Source organism: Anser brachyrhynchus, assembly GCF_964034855.1.
Source record: "Anser brachyrhynchus genome assembly, chromosome: 1".
Lineage (NCBI taxonomy): Eukaryota > Metazoa > Chordata > Aves > Anseriformes > Anatidae > Anser > Anser brachyrhynchus.
The window spans coordinates 136,036,592-136,052,973 of record NC_137694.1 but is presented as its reverse complement, the minus strand read 5'-3'; the positions used below and the strand labels follow the sequence as shown (position 1 = coordinate 136,052,973).

The 16,382-nt window shown below is 36.4% G+C and overlaps 1 long non-coding RNA gene across 2 annotated transcripts; it reads left to right on the top strand.

The window, feature by feature from the left end:
• Positions 1-6,610: 6,610 nt before the first annotated feature.
• Positions 6,611-16,271, top strand: LOC308193123. Of its 2 annotated transcripts, XR_013949400.1 has the most exons (4): positions 6,611-12,617; positions 12,918-13,157; positions 13,962-14,043; positions 14,316-16,271. It is a non-coding gene; the product is annotated as an uncharacterized lncRNA (long non-coding RNA). The 2 variants fall into 2 exon arrangements; XR_013949401.1 differs by having other exon boundaries at positions 8,063-12,617; positions 13,962-16,271.
• The last annotated feature ends 111 nt before the right edge of the window (positions 16,272-16,382 follow it).

Genomic DNA, 16,382 nt, shown 5'->3' with positions numbered 1-16,382 from the left:
ACAAACTTAATAAAGAAACATGATCCTCTGAGACAGCTACTACAATCTGCAGAAGAGAAGGAAACTAAGCAAAATATATATATACAACTACCTTTTGTGTCCAACGTGAAAAGCACAGTATATTTCTACATAAGAAAAGTGCTCAGCATTCTCTGGAACATGAAATGTCTTCAGTTAAGCAGCAAAAAATCTAATTGCTTTTGAGTTTTAAAAAACTTGTTTTCTGCAGAAATACTTACACTTTTCCCAATAAAAAGTCTTATAAAAAGTCCACAAGGGCACCTGCAATGGAGCACAGCTTTTAATCTATACAAGCTGAGTTCATCATTTTAACTTGATGTTAGAAGAGTATCACCAAGTTATACAAGCTCAGGTCCAGGCAATAATTTAAACCTCTTTGAAACAAATAAAACTCAACTGGAAAAGTGTAATAGCATATCAGTCCCATTGTTGCTTTTTTATATATAGGTGTCTCCTGTCAATCTGAATTTTAATCTTTCTATGTTCTGAATATTTCCATTTTGTAATTTAATACCACTGAAATTCAATATGTAAATGAAAGGTTTTAGCCACAGGAGAAAAGATGAAGCCAGTCAAATGGGGACTTAAAGCTTCAGGGAAAGAACCAGAAAGATTACTCTTCATGCTTCTATAGGGCCTTACATGTTCAAAGTGCTGTATGAACATTCATTAGTGGAAAAAATCTCCTTTCATCCTCCCATGCTAATTAGTGATAGAAGTAGCAAAATGTTAGTAGCGCTAATGTGCATATACACTGTACAATATTGTACTCTACCATGTATTAATTAGCATGAGAGTAAGAGAGAAAACTTTTACTGGAAATATTCCAGGAGAGCACAAGCAGCAGGAGAGAAAAAACTGTTCCAAATTATTTTTTTTTATATCTTGTTACCTTCAAGTAAAGTAAGTAAATCTAAAGAAAACAGAAGATCTGAACAGAAAATAGGAGAAAATATGCAATGTTTTGATTTTGGTTTGTTCTTTTTATTTAGTTGGTTAATTTATTGTCATAATGAAAAGACGAGTTTTTTTTTTTTTTTAATGATGAATCTTCATACATCCTCATTCACCTTGTTTCCTGTATTCACAGTAACCATCAGAGTAACTGTCTGCTGTTTGAACCTCAGTTAAATATTATTGGTAAGTCATCTTCCATTATAACCCTGTTTGTTCCCCATAGTGAGCTTGTAAGTCACACAAATCGAGCACTGTGACTTTCTCAGATGCTGTGCAGGGTGAAGATCTCTAAAATGTTTCTTGGATTCTCTCTCTTTCTTGAAGCAGTCTTTAACTGGAATTTTAATGTGATTTTCCACTGCTTTGTTTTACTTTAGATTATATTTTCAAAACAGAAAAATATTTTTGTTTGAACCGTTGTTTCCCAGTAATTTACTTTATCAATGAGAAATGCAAAAATCTGTAGTACTTTTAAGAATCATTTCTGTTCATCTCCATGATTAAAATCTTATTTTCTGATTTGTTTTGTTTTTTTCCCCATTCTACTGGTAATTTATGAGGAAAAAAAATGGAACTACATTCTGGTGGAGTGAAGGTAAATAAGGCTTCTTTTTTTCCTATAGGTATATAAAGCTAAAGTTTAATGTTAGAGTTTTTTTGTTTTGTTTTGTTTTTCAAATTCTACCAGAAAAGCTCAGTTTAAATACTTAAAAAAAAAAAAATACAACAAATTATGAGTGCTCAAAGTAAATATTCTAAATAATACCAAATATTTTGTTTCAAAGCAAGCATTTTCATTAAATAAAAATATCAATTTCTGTATATCAGTCTTATATCCTTCAAAGCCACGTGCAGAAGAAACAGATAAATTTTTAAGTAAAGTGAATGCTTAATCCAATAGGAGGCGGCTTTTTTCCCCACCATCTTCTCTGAGGTTTGAAATCTTTATCATATGGGATACTGTTAAAAATGTAACTCACATCTGGCTTCTGAAGTTTTTACAGATTCACAGATTCACAGATTTCTCTAGGTTGGAAGAGACCTCAAGATCATCAAGTCCAACCTCCGACCTAACACTAAGTACTCCACTAAACCATATCCCTAAGCTCTACATCTAAACGTCTTTTAAAGACCTCCAGGGATGGTGACTCCACCACCTGGGCAGCCCGTTCCAATGCTTAATAACCCTTTCGGTAAAGAAGTACTTCCTAACATCCAACCTAAAACTCCCCTGTCGCAACTTTAGCCCATTCCCCCTCGTCCTGTCACTAGGCACGTGGGAGAATAGACCAACCCCCACCTCTCTACAGCCTCCTTTCAGGTAACTGTAGAGAGCGATGAGGTCGCCCCTGAGCCTCCTCTTCTCCAGGCTGAACAAGCCCAGCTCCCTCAGCCGCTCCTCGTAAGACTTGTTCTCCAGACCCCTCACCAGCTTGGTCGCCCTTCTCTGGACTCGCTCGAGCACGTCCATGTCCTTCCTGTAGCGAGGGGCCCAAAACTGAACACAGTACTCGAGGTGCGGCCTCACCAGAGCCGAGTACAGGGGCACAATCACTTCCCTCGACCTGCTGGCCACACTGCTTCTTATACAGGCCAGGATGCCGTTGGCCTTCTTGGCCACCTGAGCACACTGCTGGCTCATATTCAGCCGACTATCCACCAATACTCCCAGGTCCTTCTCGGCCAGGCAGCTTTCCAGCCACTCATCTCCCAGCCTGTAGCTCTGCTTGGGGTTGTTGTGTCCCAGGTGCAGGACCCGGCACTTGGCCTTGTTGAACTTCATGCAGTTGACCTCAGCCCATCGCTCCAGCCTATCCAGATCCTCCTGCAGAGCCTTCCTGCCCTCGAGCAGATCGACACACGCACTTAGCTTGGTGTCGTCTGCAAACTTACTGAGGGTGCACTGGACGCCCTCATCCAGATCATCAATAAAGATATTAAAGAGGACCGGCCCCAGTACCGAGCCCTGGGGGACTCCACTAGTGACCGGCCTCCAACCAGATTTGACTCCATTCACCACAACTCTCTGGGCCCGGCCATCCAGCCAGTTTCTAACCCAGCGAAGCGTACGCCAGTCCAAGCCCCGAGCAGCCAGTTTCTCGAGGAGAATGTTGTGGGGAACGGTGTCAAAAGCCTTACTGAGGTCAAGGTAGACCACGTCCACAGCCTTTCCCTCATCCACCAAGTGCGTCACTTGGTCATAGAAGGAGATCAGGTTCGTCAAGCAGGACCTACCTTTCATAAACCCATGCTGACTGGGCCTGATCGCCTGCTTGCCCTGCAAGTGCCGCGTGATGACCCTCAAGATAATTTTACTCACATGCGGAAGGACAAAATATTCTAGCAAAAGTCAGAGAAGAATGCAGCCATGTGGAAAATCTTATTATCACATATGATTTTAAAAAAACATGGACAGGGACTTAATAAAATAGAGTAATAATTTGTTTGTTCACCCACAAATGCAAGGGCATACCTAACATTACAAATTGATTCCGTGAACTAATATACTGCAGATATTAGTTATGCATATTTTTTCTCACTGATTTGTCAGAAGGCTTCCTCTCTCTGACAAAGTAACTTTTCCACCCCTCCCCTCCCTTCCCCTCCCTTCCCCTCCCTTCCCCTCCCTTCCCTTCCCCTCTCTCCCTCTCCCTCTCCCTCTCCCTCTGCTACTTCTCTCTCCCTCTCCCTCTTCCTCTCACTCTATTTCCAGAGTAAATCAATATAAAAAGGTTAATTGTTTTTAAATGGATTGGTACATTTTTTTTCCATAACTAGCTCATAATCCATCTCTTATCAGCTATCCAAACAACATAAATATGTGGTATATATTGGACAACTGAAGAGGTAACAAGCACATTTAGTGACTAAAGCCCCAGTATGTATATATAATATTATACAAACAATTGATAAATAGTAGGTATCACTAATAATGGATCAATATATCCATGCATTTTAAATAACTGAGTTTAGGATGAATGTCTCTGTTCTGTAATGAGTCTCTAGAACATGGAGATAGCACTGGTAGTTTTCTAGGATTTTTTTCTTTTTTTCCTGCTAATTATCTGTCTTTCCCAAGGGAGCCAAAAATTCATCTCCAATGTAGAAAAATATTGGATTACATAGCAGAACAAGATGATGAATTTTAAATTTAATTTTCAGCTTTCTATCACACAATAGCATGCACATTTTTCCTTCGATAGGAAAAAAAAAAAAAAAAGTTCCTGTAGAGATACATTTAGACTTGCAGGTGGCAAATATTGAAACATATTTGAATGCAGAAGAAAAATTTCAATACAAAAAAAAAAAAGCTCCCCCCCCAAAAAAATACTCTTCATAAGTCTTTTTTTTCTATATAAGTACTTGAAATTTTGAATTATTTCTGAACATATTTTATTCTGAGTGTTTTAAAACTAATTATAACCTTCTAAAATCTCAGGTTTTAAAAGTGTTGCTCAATTTTCTGCTTGCAAAATGTACTGGAATAAATGCACTGAGCTATTCTACTACTGTAGCAGAGTCATATTTTGTACACAAGTAATATTATTTATTTACAACGTTTCAGTCACTATGTCAGCAGTGAACTTTGGAGACAGGAAGACAGCAAAACAAACAGATGAATGTATTTAGAGGACATAATCTTCATTTATATCATATATCACATATTCACTTGTATCTTATTGATACTGCTAGTAAGACAAATATCCAAATCATTCTCTTGAGACCCCACCTAGAGTACTGTGTTCAGCTCTGGGGACTGCAACACAAGAGAGACCTTTATTAGAGCAGGTCCAGAGGAGTACTACAAGGATAATCATAGAATCATGGAATCATAGAATCATAAAGGTTGGAAAAGACCTCCAAGATCATCTGGTCCGACTGTCCCCCAACCACCAATATTATGCACTAAACCATGCCCCTAAGTACCACATCCAGTCTTTCCTTAAACACCCCCAGGGACAGGGACTCCACTCTTTCTGAGAAGAAATGTCTCCTACTTTCCAACCTAAACCTCCCCTGGTGCAACTTGAGGCCATTTCATCTAGTCCTATTGCTAGTTATCTATGAGAACATGCCAACCCCCCAGCTCTCCACACCTTCCTTTCAGGTAGTTGTAGAGAGCAATAAGGTCTCCTCTGAGCCTCCTCTTCTCCAGACTAAACAACCCCAGTTCCTTCAGCTGTTCCTCACAGGACTTGTGTTCCAGGCCCTTCACCAGCTTTATAGCCCTTCTCTGGGTATGTTCCAGGGCCTTGATGTCCTTCTGGTTGTGAAGGGCCCAAAACTGAACACAGTACTTGAGGTGCATCCTCACCAGAGCAGAGTACAGGGGGACGATCACCTCCCTGTTCCTGATGGCTACATTATTCCTGATAAAAGCCAGGATGACTTTGGCCTTCTTGGCCACATGAGCACACTGCTGGCTCACGTTCAGGTGAGTGTCAACCAACACTTCCAGATCCCTCTCTTCTGCACAGCTTTCAAGCCACACTGCACCAAGGCTGTAGCATTCCAAGGAGCTCTTGTGACCATTATCAGAGGGCTGGAGTACCTCCCGTATGAAGATAGGCTGAGGGAGTTGGGGTTGTTCAGCCTGGAGAAGGCTCCAGAGAGGCCTAAGAGCAGCCTTCCTGTACCTAAAGGGGGCCTACAGGAATGCTGGGGATGAACTCTTTGTCAGGGAGTGTAGTGACAGGACAAGGGGTAACAGTTTTAAACTACAAGAGAGTAGTTTTAAATGGCATATTTGGAAGAAATTCTTTACCATGAGGGTGGTGAGGTACTGGACCAGGTTACCCAGAGAAGCTGTGGATGCCCCATCCTTGTAAGTGTTCAAGGCCAGGTTGGATGGGGCTTTGAGCAACCTGGACTAGTGGGAGGGGTCTTTAAGGTCCCTTCCAACCCAAATCACTCTGTGATTCTATGATTTTAAGACTTTCTTAAATGAAAGAGGACATTTAAATTTTCAGATGGAAATTAGGTGAAACACTGAAGATTTCTTCCTTGTTCGTATGTTTAAATGAGATTAACGTACAATGTAACTCTGTTGTGGAGATTGTTTCAATTTTTTTTTTTTGTACTTTAATAACATTTTCTCAAAACTATGTAATAATAAAATAGATGTATTTTATTCTCTGGCATCTTCAGAGAGGTTTATTTAAATATATATCTATATACATATACTGTGAAAACATGGATACTGTTTTAAGAAGATTCAGGAGACACATATAAGACCTCAGGACCTCATATTACCATCAGTCTTACTGCCTGAAGTCTTAAAAACTGGACATTTATATTTTTAAGGTGGTGTTACTTTCATTGCTTCCACATTGGCTTTGTTTAGACTACAATGCTTTTTCTACATGGATTATTCTCTAAAATCCTATAGTTAAAAAAAAAAAATGCAAGGCACGGGTAAACAGAACAGATGACATCTAAAACAAGCATCACCCATAACAAATAGTCTGACAGGATATCTACTGTATACTAATATCATAAAAATCCACACATTTTTTTCTAAGAAAGTTATTGAGATCTGGTAACATCATCCTGTGGATCTCCACATCTGGAATAATCTCAGTGAAAAAAATAATATATATATATATAGAGAGAGAGAGAGACATAAATCACTGGTGTATTTTCTATTACTGGAGAGGTTAGCTAGCAGTAACTTTACTCCAATTCTGTGCTGTGCATTGTACCAGATTTTTTCTGTTCTATTTATTAAGCTGGTGACACAGGCAATGTTAACTATGGCATGGCAATTCTATTTGCAATTAAAGCTGTTTTTTCCAGTCTGAAAAGCCACGCTGAGAAAGTGGAGGCACACTGGTCATCTCTCAGTAATCTTCCATCCAAACGTCCAAGATGAATGCAAGGGACAAGGGGACTTTTCAACTAAGAGCCATTGAACACACTGCTGAAATTGAAAAGCAGATTCTGTTCAGGGCAGGTCTTATAATCACCTTTTAAGCTGGGATCTGCCAGGTCCAAAATCCTGAGGTTTAACTGAAAAGCAGTGGTGATGAAAAACTCCCGTAAAGGTAGGGATGGGGATGGGGGGCACTCAAAAGAACAAGGACACAAAGGTCCTGGCAACAAAATATTTCATATCTTTATATCATGTTTCTATGTCCTGTCATACCATATGCAACTCTGCAGAGAAATAAGACATTGCTCAGGACCCACTCAAGCCATCCATTTCAAGGAGGAACAGTACTTTATTTAGATTTGTAGAAAACGTGTAAATAAAGATACTTGGATGACATCTAGCACATTCCATGGTCCAAAGGCAAGGTCCACTGGACATATTCAACAGGTGGAGCTGATGTTGGCAATACAAGCATACAATCAGCCCAGCATTTTACCATCTGCCCTGATATGAACAGCTGAAACGTAAAGGTCTAATCACAACAACAACAAAATCTTTCCTGCTTTTCTTATATTTTTCTCTTTCTTCAGAAAACCAGTTCTTTTATGTACTGTTGAAACCCAACCTCACTGCAGTTCATTAGTACTTACATCTTTATTAGTAATTTATGTCTGACTGAGGTACAGTCTGAAGTAAAGGCATGTGAACATCCATCCCATCCCATCCTGTGGGATGTGGGAAAGCTTGCTTTCAAGCATGGCTGTGGTTTGTTCCAGATAACCATCTCCTGAACCCTGTTCAAGAGATAGAACAAGCCAGGGACACTTTCTAATCGGCAAACAGTAGATCCTGTGGTAAGACATGAATTTAGTTGAACAGATATAAACTGTATTGTACAAGGACCACAAAACAGGATGTGGTGGCTTGTGATAATCAGTTGCAACTATAGGAAGGTGTTTTTCCTTTTTCCCCAAAAAAAAAGATTATGAATCCCCTTCTAATAAGGGGATTGTGTGTTACATTTAGCTGTGCAGTAACTAAATTTCAAAGTCATTACTAACCATTTCAATTCTGTTCCAAACAGTTCTATGTCATGCTTGAAAATTTGCTTTAAGTCTTCCAAAGGACCTCCAAATACTTCATAATGGTGTCTTATACCTACCCCCCACCCCCCCACAAGCCATCCCACCATCAATATTATATATAACATTTCTACAATACCTACAGAAACTGCTTACATGGAAATTTAATACTATGAGAGTATCATATTTTTAACTATGTTTTACTATAATTTTGCTGCTGGAAACCTCAGAGGAATGGTATCACTGTGAGATGATCCTGGCTAGTCTAAGAATTGAAGAACATTGCTGGATGAAAAATAGATATTGTAATAAATTGCCTGAAGGGAGTTATACCAAAGAGAGAAATTAGGGAGGATATTTTCCATGCGTGGTCATACAACTGTAAATTATACATGTGCTTAGGTATTGTGATTTTGATGGTTCATTTGTTTTGAATATTATTTGGATCTCAATTAATATTAAAATATATATATATTATTAACTTTGTTAATTTTACTGAATACCATGTTGTGCAGAATATCTAAGGAAAAATAGGAAAGGAAAGGAAATAAGGACAAAAATAAAGAGTTTAAATTAATAATAAATAAGGAAAACAAAACAAAACAAAAACAAACAAAAAAACACTGGCATGAATGAGGTTGCAGTGGTTTATATCAACTGGGAATCTACCACAAAACTGAGATGCAGCTAATGGCTGTGAAGTGCAGTTCCTTTGGTAAATCACAGAAGAAAAAATGTGATATTTTTGGAGCAATATAGTAAGAGACAACTTATGCATGCATGACATTAATGGCATAAGACGTTAAGCTTTGAAGTATTGCTTTTCGCTGCTTCCATACCAATGCATTTTTATTTTTATTTTTATTTTTATTTTTATTTTTATTTTTATTTTTATTTTTATTTTTATTTTTATTTTTATTTTTATTTTTATTTTTATTTTTATTTATTTTTATTTTTATTTTTATTTTTATTTATTTTTATTTTTATTTTTATTTTTATTTTTATTTTTTATTTTTATTTTTATTTTTATTTTTATTTTTATTTTACTGATATCTTAGATGGGTATCTGTTCTTTCATCTCCTTTATTTATGTAAGATGTTTTTTTCCTTTTTCTCCTTTACACATTTTGTTTGTTCGCCTTGATATTTTTAGGGTCTGCACATTTATACTGGCAATAGGTTTTGTTTGTTAGGATGAGTCATGCCCACCCTCTTTCATGTAAGTGCACAAGCAGAACAGAAATGTCCTTTATATCTTCAGAGCAGGAAGACATTCTTTTGGTAGCATGCAATTTCTTTCACCTTACAGAGCCCTTATCACAGGTGTACAATAAACAAGAGCTACTTTTGACTCCTGTACAGGTGGGTTTTTTTTGCTTTTGTTTCATTTGTTAATCCCAATGGAGACTGTCTTTAGACTCATGATTATTTATGACCTCTGGACAAATGCAAAACTGTTGGGTTCTTTAATGTGTAGGAAAATATGTACTTATTTAATCTTATATATTTATTCCTTCCTTCTCAGACTGAGATGTTAATATTCAGTACATGACCATACATTGTTTTATAGACATTGTGTTATATATCTTCACTGGGAAGTTTACCTTTCAGGATTTTTGGAATAGCATGGAACTTTTTATTTTTTTATTTTTTTTATTTATATTTTATTTATTTTTGTTTATTTTTTATTTTTTGCTTTTCTTTTTATAGATATATTTATAAATAAAACCTCATGTTAAAACTGTAGCTATTTACTAGAACTAGAAAATCGAACTAGAAAGCATAAAGGATATTTTTAATTATCTTTGGATAATTAAATCAGCATAACCACAGTAAGCATAGCTTTTTTTTTTTATTTTATTATTATTTTTTTTTTAATTTCAGTCCTGGTCACAATATTTAAGATAAAATTTTTGTTCCACTTTCCGCTCCCACACTTCACTCAATTTTTCTTCTTAAATTGGATTAAAATCTCTTGAGTGGAAGTAATTACCTTGATTCTTTGAAAAGGTCTCTGAAATAGAGTGGAAGGAACTGTATTCATGCTTATCTGTCCTTTGTTGTGAAATCTGTGAATCATTTTTCAGAGAGGATATGAAAAGAGGAGGAGGAGATGAGGAGGGAAACAAACAAAAATGTCAGAGAAAATACATATACTTCTATTTGTATTTTATCTTATCTTATCTTATCTTATCTTATCTTATCTTATCTTATTTTTTACCTTCATGGTCACAACACCGAAACAATAATTACTTTAAATTTTGTGTAATTTGCAATCTTTTAGTTTTAGTTTTTAGTCCTTGTAGCTTATATGCACTGCTATTTGTGAGGTAAACTCACAAGGAAACCATCCTCAGCTAGTGTAAATCACCACAACCCCACAGTGGAAGTACAAAGTTTGGAAAAAATTATGTTTTGAATGTTCACTGTCCCAGGCATATACTGAAATCACAGGCGTACACTGAAATGTAGCTTACAGCCTTCTTATCATCTCCAGATTTTGCCATTGGTTTTAACTGAACTGAAGAGTCTAAACTCACATAAATTGTGTATGGAAAGATCAAGAGAGAGAGATGTTGAAGGAAAGGCAAATGTATAAAGCATATGCATCAGTTCAATGCACTAAAGTGATGTGACGAATACTTTATAAGACTAATTTATAAGTGTGTCCAGACTCCCTCAGTGTGCATTGCTTAAGTTCAAAGTTTGTACATCCTGCATGGCACATTCAGTTTGGATGAACATTTTGGAGTGTTTAGTCTCATACCTAGTGATGGAATGTGCTCCTCATGGACATTTTGCAAAGTAAAATGAACCCACATGGTAAGGTACACAAAAAAAATCTTTCTATAATCTTCCAAACTGTGTTGGTTCATTTCCTTCATTTCTCCTTCTCTTTGTTTATAAACCTAATACATAAAACAAAACAAAACAAAACAAGTCCACTTGGTAACAATATTACTACTAGTTCACTTGAAAAAGTTGCAGATCTCATGTACAGCTAATGTAGGGCAAAATAGAGTAACTCAGTTATGATGACTACATCAGATTATCTATTGCAATGTTTACCTCCATTGCCTTTATGAATCATCATCTCCTGCACAGTAAGAAGGAAAATGGAGATGAGTTACATTCTTCAATAAGTGACAATGAGAGCATCTATCTGTATTGCAGAGTGACACATCCAAAAGCATACCTTAAATACAGCTCCCATAGAAATGGCATATTCTACCCTCAGAGGAAGCTATGCTTCCTCATCCACAAATTGCCCCAACAAAAAGCATAACTGGTGCTTGAAAACATACAGGTACAAAACCTTAAGCAGGCATGAAATTCTTAAGTGAACTGGTTATATTAATTTTCAGAACAAAAAGAATTAGCTATATGTTGAGAAGGATTCTTGACTTCTCAAGCAATGGTTAGCTAATTCATAACTATTGTCTTTACAAACGCAGAAAATTAATAAAGTTAAGGACAGAAAATATAATGAAAAACTCTCACAAGTCTTTGAGGCTGCACCCAACACCTGTCTTTATCTCTAGACAAGTGGTGAAGACAAAAAGGACCATGAAAACTAAGAGACTATCATTAAAGGTAAGTAACGTGTTTACAAAAACATGATCTGCCTCACTAACAATACATTCTGTAAACAAGAACAGCCAACAAAAGTTTTCTCTTTTATGCATTGAAGAATATATTGTCCTAAATCTTTTCAAATCCAATACGCTCTTAAAATTTATTTTAGATGTTCTTTTCCTCCTCTCCTCTCCTCTCCTCTCATCTCCTCTCCTCCTTCTCTAAACTTGGACCTATTGAAAAACTACTTTAATTTAACTTTCTACTCAAATTACTTTCCAAAGTTTTCATGCCTTAGTTAAGGATTTGCTGTAAATTCTGCCAGGAAATTTTTATCTTAGGAAAACCCCAAACAACAATTTATCTTTTTTACATTATTAAAAAGTTTAACAGTTTTTTTGGTTGGTTGTTTTTTTTTGTTGTCTTTGTTTGTTTGTTTTTTGTCTATTTGCACAATATGTTCAACCAGATTTGGCTATATAGTACCTTTTCTAAGGAGATATCAAAGAATTAAAGGTTTAATGGCCTGAAGATTATAATCTCAACCTCATGTGATTAAAATACATAAATATATTTAATTGTTGGTCTGCATTGTTTCTTTCATAAAGCACGTGGATATTTACCCAGACAAAATAAATAAATACATGAATCAGATCGAGGATGATGAATTTCCTGGATCATTTAAAGAATGCAAACATGATAGCTATACCAGCTGCTGTATCTTTTAATAATAACATAGATCTTTTTTGGCTCTTTCTTCACTTTTTTCTTTCTTTCTTTTTTTTTTTTTTTTTTTAATGAATAGCATTCCAATACAGATGTGTGTAGTTACTTAGGAAATGTGACATGATGCTCTGGTCAGGTGATTTTAATCACAGAATCACTGTCTAGCTAACACAGATTTAATTGAAAGTTTAGCTAAATGAGCAGTATCAGAATATATATCCTTCACTAGCAAGGGTGAACCTACAGTCAGTGTAGCTGTGATGCTCTAAGAGTATAAGAAAAGTAATTTTTGTGGGGAAAGGAATAACAGATAAGAGGCAAATATAAGGAGATTTGCTACCAAATTAACGTTGGGATTATGAGTACCAAAAGCCTGTGCAGAGGTACTATTTTTGATGGTAGTTTTTGGCTATTCTTTGTATGCTATGAGAATGTAGAACTAAGATGCTAAAGCTCAAACAGAGCAAAGGTGTGGATTGAGCCCTTATGCCTGTGTAGAGTAATGTGATTGCCAACATACAGTTTCAGATCTCAGTTCTGTCTCAGCCTTGGGAGCTGACAATAGTGAAGACCCTGTAATGGTTTTGGACCTATGAAAATTCAAAGTAACTACAAATTCAGGTATCTGAAAAACTGTAGATCTGAGAATATCCCCTAGAAAAGGTTGTACTTTCTGTTTCTAGTATTGAGGGAAGGAACAATACTTCCTGTTTCCTCAAGGTGAGGATAAAAATCATGCAGCAAAATGTTTTGGAGTTCTTAGCCCTTTGGAGGAGAATGGCTTTTTCTGTGGAACAATTGTGCTACACTATTAGCACAATATATAGATTAAAATACATGAGGCAGGTACATATTCAAGGACATAGCATATGCATGATGGAGTAAAAGACAAAAGTCACTGTAACACAAAGAACCTAGTAAAGGTGAGCCTCTTAAAATCTTTCAGATCTGGGGGATGTGGGGAGGAAGGCTTATTTTATAACAAAAGGTCACTTCCGTATAGCAGTCTACAGCTGTTATGCTAAGTAATCTGTTTTGCCCTCTATATTTCTTTCATACTTTCCATTCAATGTCTTTAGCACTGAAAAACAAGTAAAAGGAAATGTTTTTACATTGGAATGTTGAACGATTGGGTTTCCATTCTTTTTCTGACAAAAATATATATTGTATGCAAAAATAGATCTATTATTGACACATATATTTATACAGTGTGCACATGTATACATATAGGGAATATTTATGTTGAATTATGAAATAGCTAAAATAATGATATATTAACTTGATTAATAAGAATATGACATGGTAAATTTTATAAAGTTTAAAAACTGTAGACACGATTCAACAAACTTTTAAATATTATTTCATAGTTAGATATTTCCCCCCTCACATCAACTCAGATGACCATCTAGTGCATTTTTTTAAATTATACGTACTTTAGAAGAAATAAATGGATGTAAGAATATTTTTAAAAGCAAAATAAGACAATTCTCCCTTGAATCCTTGTCTTCCACCTCAGTCACACTTTGCTATTTTTGTTAGTATCCAATTAAAAGCAACTACAAGAGGGTTAATGTTTTCATGGAGCTTTATGTCAGTACTTGCATGTGATCACTATGGGGGTGACCCTTTCATTTACTTACTTACTTTACAATTTCTTTCTTCAAACTGATTTTTTTCTTTTTTTCCTGGGAGAGGGGAAGCTGATGGTTATATTACGATGTTTTCAGCATTTTTGCAGGCAAGAACATTTCTGCAATTTCAGCTTGAATAAAGGGAAGAAAAAAAAAATTATAAAAAGTCTTTGTCAAGGTATTTCCTGAGATATTTTACATGTTATAGTTTACTATCCTAAGAATTTTAAAGCTGAATCTAATTTGGAAAATGGAAATAGTATTTTATAGGGAAAATTTCACAATACAGCCACATGTCTGTTTCTCATAAAGAATGATGGCTGTCCAGGTAGATATACTATTCTTTTAAAAATTGATTAATTGCTTTTGAGATTAATCAGAATATCTGATACTAAATATGCATGAAGGAGTATGTCTGGCTGTTTTTTTATTACTGACTTCACTTAGCAGACCTGGACATGATTAAGAAGGCTGTTTCAACCCCATGTTTTAATGGGATGAAAGACCGGGAAATATTTCCAGCAAGGACTAAACAGCCCCTGAAGCACATTTTCACAGATTATAATACAAAGTAAAATTAATTTAATCTTCAAATCTGACCTCTTTCTTGACATCAAATGAAGTATTTCTCTGAATTAGTTCTTGTATGAATTAAGCATATATTTTAGGGAAAAAACAATAAATCTTTCTCATTCTGATTTTAACACTTCAAGAAATAGTGGATTTAATACATTGATTGGCAAGTTGTCCTAGCAACAGCATGCAGTTCACACATACCTGTTTTATAATCTTTATTTTTCTAGTTTCAAATTTAAGTCTTCTGTGTTATGAAAACCCTGGTAAACTGAACACCTTATGGGATGCAGGGGAAGAACATTTGGGACAGCACAAGTTTTATCATGGGATGTATAGGGGAGGAACAACAACAACAAAAAAAAAAAACAAAAAACAATGGGTCCAGGTGATCTGGGCAAGAGCTAGGGTGGGAAAATATAGGAGTATAAAAAGTTGTCTGGTTGTTTCACTTGTATAACTATACCCTTCTCCTGATCAGCACAATCTGCCCTATTTTATTGCTATATTGCATTTACTGATTGTTGTTGAGGGATTCTCTTCTGTGTATATTTGCATATGGGGTCCTGGTTGCCAGCAGCTGGGCTAGGACCATGGTCCAGAGCACCTGTGTGCCAAGTGAGTGAAACCATATGCCAGCCCCAGAGAGGGACCTCAGACCACAGGGACCTGTGTGTCTGTGGGGCCAGCAGCTGGTGCAAGTACGGGTGTGCAGGTGAGTGAACAGCAAGTTGGATGAGGCAGCAGCCTCAAGGGTTCGTTTTTCCACATGCTGGGGAGACTGGGACCCAGGGGTAGCTACTGGGCAGAGTGAGTGTATGAGCCCAGCTGATCCATGTGGCACGTTTGTGTGTGTGTGTGTATTCTCAGAAGCCAACATCCATCCTGCTCAGCCAGAGAGGAACAGGATTAGTCCATTGGTGCTGTTCACATTGATGTGAGTGCTCTGTCCATCTGTGCTGTCTGTGTGGCTGGCAATTTATACACAGTGTATACCTGTGCTCTGTCTGTGTGTGCCTGTTGGGAACAAGCTCAGCCTCACAAATGGTTGGACCCAAGGGCATAGAGCTGCTGTGCAACCTCACTAAGAGATTTTGCAACTCTTATCAGGTATGTCTACTGCTCCACTGGAAACTCATTTCCTGCAGACCCATCCAATGTGAACCCAAGTGTTTTCAGAGCCATGACTTAGCAGGACAAAGCTCTACATACTGTGGGAATGAAGTGTATTCGCAAATACTTTGCTGAGAGATAGTAACATGGAAATTTTCTGGATGAGTATTCATTCATCTGCTTACACCTGCCCTTTGCCTCCTTCAGCAATTTGTGTATCATTTGAAGACTGTATCAGTAATTATTTTTCCCCAAGACATTCGTAACTGTGTTAAGTAGCTCAGAGCCAAAAATTGATCCCTGTGAATTAATTTCCATACCCACTTAACAGTGAATCTTGTTTTTAATTACACTGACATATTTTTAACAGACTTTATCTACACTGTGCATTTTTTTTATTGTTTTCCTTATTTATCAAGACTGTGCCATATCAAGGCAGTGGTAGAAATCCAAGAATATTACACCAATGGTACTTTTATAAGTCAAAATTTTATGTCAAAAAATCAAACCAAAACTCAAGTTACTTTGACAAGATCTGTTATACAGAAACCTGTGTTAATTTGCTTTAATTAAATTACTCTCTTTTAATTCTTTATAAGTTGAGTCCCATATTAAGTGCTTCAGTATTTTTCTTCAGGCTGATTTTAAGATGACAGGCTTAATATTAAATGGATTATTCTATTTATGTTTTTTTAAATATTGGCACTACATTCATTTTTCTTACAGATGTTTCCTGAATGTCCTCCATGCTTCAATACTCCTGAAAATCAACCTTGACAGTGTAGAGAACTCCTCTGACACTTTCGTTATAAGTCTATGATGCAAATTGCA